The following is a 4,362-nucleotide window of genomic DNA, read 5'->3' on the forward strand; positions in this document are numbered from 1 at the left end:
TTGGAGAGTCAGCAATTCTGACTTTGGGTACTCATTACCCTTGATTTCTCAATAATCTTTCTGGCTTTATTCAAAAGAAAAATGAGGTAAAATGTATAGTCAAGTAAGAATCATCTCATACAGAAACTTTTCTAAGCAGTGATCATTTTAACAGTAGTAATTAACTGTTTGGTGCCAGTCTATGCAAAAATATCCTTCAATTATAAACATTAAGTGGGCATGAACTGCAAAGATCACTTCTTTTAGGGAATTTAAAATATGGTAACAGAAATGGAAAATAATAGTTGAGACCTTGAAGGTTTAAAAAATTTATAAACAGAATTCAAATGGTAGTAGTCATCAATCTATATATGTATATGTTAACTAATAAAAAGAGAAAATTTTCATTGCACTTTTGAATATCATTAGCAACACATAAGATTTTTTCCCTCAACTTTAGTGAGGTAGGCATGTATGCATGCTAAGTCACTTGGTTGTGTCCGACTCTTTGTGACTCCATGGACTGTAACCCACCAGGCTCCTCTGTCCATAGGATTCTCCAGGTGAGAATACTGGAGTGGGTTGCCATGCCCTCCTCCAGGGGATCTTCCCCATCCAGAGATCAAACCCATGTCTCTTACATATTCTGCATTGTAGGCAGTTTCTTTACCACTAGCATCACCTGGGAAGCCCTTAGTGAGGTATAATTGCAAATAAAAATTGTATATATCTATGTTTTAAAATGTGATAATTTAATAAACACATACATATTTAAAATGATTACCACAATCAAGTTAATTAACACATCTATTGTCTCACATAGTTACGTGTGTGTGTGTGTGTGTGTGTGTGTGTGTGTGTGTGTATGGTGAGTCTGGAGGACTTCCTGTTTTCAGTTTTTTTATTTCTATTATTAAGATTTGAAAAAAAAAAACATTGCTTTATTTAGAGTCTGTTTGTGATTACATATTTTTTTAAACTTTTTATTTTGGAATAAATTTATTTTTACAGAAAAGTTGCAAAGATAATCAACAGATTTCTCACATAGCCCTCGCCAGTTTCTGCTCTTGTTAACATGTTACATTACCGCTGTACTTTGGTTAAAACTAAGAAACCGGCATGGATACTTTTCTATAAATTTAAGATTTTATTTAGAGTTCTTCAGTTTTCCCATTGATATCCTCTTTCTGTTCTTGAATACAATTCAGGAAGCCACATGGCATTTAGCTGTCATGTTTTTTTTAGTCTCTTCCAACCGGTGACACTTTTATCTTGTCTTTTCTGATCTTGTCATTTTTGATAGAAACTGGTTAACTGTTTTGTAAAACAAGTCTCGGTTTGGGTTTATCTGAGGTTTTCTTGCCATTACGTTGAGATGACCCACTTGGGGGCAAGAATTCCACAGAAGTGACACTGTGCCTTTCTGAAGGCATCCTCTCAGGATGTGTAATACCCATGATGGCTCGGTTAAGGTAGCAACTGCCAGGCTTCTCCACTGTAAGGTTAGTGTCCCTCCCTTTCCATCTTCTGTTCCTTGGAAGCAAGTCACTTGTGTAGTCCACCTGCGAGAGTGGGGAGATTAAACTCCACCTCCTGTAGGAGTGGTTATCTCCACGTATTATTTGGGATTCTTCTACAAGGGAGGTTTGTCTATACAGGACTTTCAGTATCTAATATTACTAAGTTATCCAATTGATGATGAAATAATACTATTCATTATTGCACACTTGTTTTGGGTAGATACCTATTGAATAGATCCCTACCCTAGGAGGAGGTCTTCCCTGGTGGCTCAGAGGGTAAAGCATCTGCCTACAACGCGGGAGGACCCAGGGTCGATCCCTGGTTCGGGAAGATCCTCTGGAAAAGGAAACGGCAACCCACTCCGGTACTCCTGCCTGGAAAATTCCATGGACAGAGGAGCCTGGTAGGCTACAGCCCATGGGGTCACAGAGACAGACACGACTGAGCAACTTCACTCACTCTACCCTAATATATCTTAGTAGGAGAGAGAGATTAAAAATAAATAAGCAAGGTTTTCCTGGTGGCTCAGTGGTTAAATAATCCAGCGCAGGGGACATGGGATCAATCCCTGGTCCGAGAAGATCCCACATGCCACGGAGCAACTAAGCCAGTATGCCACAACTTCGTACTCTGGAGCCCGTGATCTGCAGCAGGGGAAGCCACCACAACTGCAGACTGCAACCAGAGAGCAGCCCCACCCAGAGAAAAGCCTGAGCAACAACGCAGACCCAGCAGAGCCACAAACAACTGAAAACTTAGAAAATCTATTAAAAAATGAGTAAACAGCACCTGCGGCTCTCTTCAGCTCCCTGCCACCTCCTGCCTCCAGCATGCCTGGTCCTAGCCCCAGTGGCACTAACGGGCCCCTCAGGGCATTCTCTCACAAAGCAGGGGCCGCCCGGGCAGCTGGGTCCAGAGTCCAGCAGACGAAAAATGCCAGCTGGGGAGTGAGGGGCACAGGCCTCACGACTTCAGGAGGCACTTGGGCTGCGGCGATTCTACCCAGAAGACTCACCGGGGCTAGAAGTTGACCCTGTTCCAGTTTTGGTTACAAGTCTTCTGTATTTATGTTGCACATTTGGGGCAAGTACACACATTCATAGTTTTGGCTACATCCATCTGTCTGTCATCTGAAAAAAAAAAGGGAAAAACCCAATGTGTCTTGAACTAAAAGCATAGTGATTTTCTGTTCATGAAATTTTCTGTTTCTAAGCTTACTGTTTTATGAGGAACCATGAGAATTGGTTTTTAAGGAATCATTTTTTTTTCTCTGGCTAACTAAACTTTTTAATTCATTAAAAAACAAGTGAACAGCAAATGAAGACATTACATATTGACTAAGTGTTATAAATGATACTCAGTATGTCCTGAGAGAATGGGGTATTTCTGAGGGAGGCAACCTCAGAGAGTACATTCTGGAATGGTCAAAGGTGTTGACATTTGACTTCCATGAAAATCCTTTCCAATGATAAAGCGGTCTGGTAACGGGAAATTGTCTATGATGTTTCATGTCACGTGCCAACTTGATGGGGCCACAGGGTGCCCAGGGATTTGGTTAAATACTATTCTGAGTATGTCTGGGCTTCCCTCATAGCTCAGTCAGTAAAGAATCCACCTACAATGCAGGAGACCCTGGTTCAACTCCTGGGTCAGGAAGAATAGCTGGAGAAGGGCTAGGCTGCCCACTCCAGTATTCTTGGGCTTCCCTGGTGGCTCAGCTGGTAAAGAATCTGCCTGCAATGTGGGAGACCTGGGTTTGATCCCTGGGTTGGGAAGATCCCCTGGAGAAGAGAAAGGCTACCCACTCCAGTATTCTGGCCTGGAGAATTCCAGGGAAGGTATAGTCCATGGGGTCACAAAAACAGGACTGAGTGACTTTCACTGTCACTTATCACTGAGTGTGTCTATGAGGATGTGTCTGGATGAGATTTACAATCCAATGGGGAGCCCGAGTAAGGCAGGTGTGAGTGGGTTTCATCCAGTCTGTGGACAGCCTGAGCAGAAACTGAAGGCTGAACAGGAGAATCGACTCTCTGACTCACTGTGTTAGAGCTGGGACATCCGTCTTCTCTTGGACTTGAAGACTCTCCTGGATCTCCAGCTTGCCGACTGCAGTAAAATACGCCTTCAGGACAGAAAGAGGGGTGGGGTGGCCCAAATACAAGGAGAAAAAGTAAACTACCATGAGAAGAAGTAGAAAGGAAAAACGATAAACTGCTCTGAAGCCCTGCCCCAGGGGAGTCTTGAGGACCATGGCGAGAATGGGGTTTGAACTTTATTCTAAAGGTTATGGGAAGCCTTTGAAAGATTCTCAGCAGGAAACTTAAATTGCATATTACATTATCAAAAGATCATTCAGATCATTCGGGGCTCACTGATGGTAAAGGGCAGATGCTCCGAGGCCCCTGCTGTAGGCTGAGCTGGAGTTGTCTGTGTGTGGTCAGCACTGTGTCAATGTGAATGCAGAGAGCTGGAGGGATTCCAGAACCAACATGCCCCCTGTACCACAGTGAGCTCTCAAGTGGGGATATATATGTACTGATGACTGATCCATGTTGACGTATGACAGAAAGCAACACAATATTGTAGTTATCCTTCAATTAAAAATAAACCAATTGTGGGGGCTTCGCTGGATGTCCGGTGGCTAAGACTCTGTGCTCCGAATGCAGGAGGCCTGGTTTCGATCCCTGGTCAGGGAACTCGATCCCACATGCCACAACTAAGAGTTTGAATGCCCCAACGAAGTTCCCACAGGCTGCAACTAAGACTCTATGAGGCCAAAAAATAAACAAAAATGTAATAATAAATTTAAAAATAGAGAAAAAAGTTAAAGATAACATTCTTATAGAATTTTAGGATGTT

The 4,362-nt window shown here is 42.7% G+C and overlaps 1 pseudogene; it reads left to right on the plus strand.

Moving 5' to 3' along the window:
* Positions 1-2,330: 2,330 nt before the first annotated feature.
* LOC122684654 lies at positions 2,331-2,603 on the plus strand (annotated as a pseudogene).
* The last annotated feature ends 1,759 nt before the right edge of the window (positions 2,604-4,362 follow it).

Source organism: Cervus elaphus, chromosome 27 (assembly GCF_910594005.1).
Source record: "Cervus elaphus chromosome 27, mCerEla1.1, whole genome shotgun sequence".
Taxonomy (NCBI): Eukaryota; Metazoa; Chordata; class Mammalia; order Artiodactyla; family Cervidae; genus Cervus; species Cervus elaphus.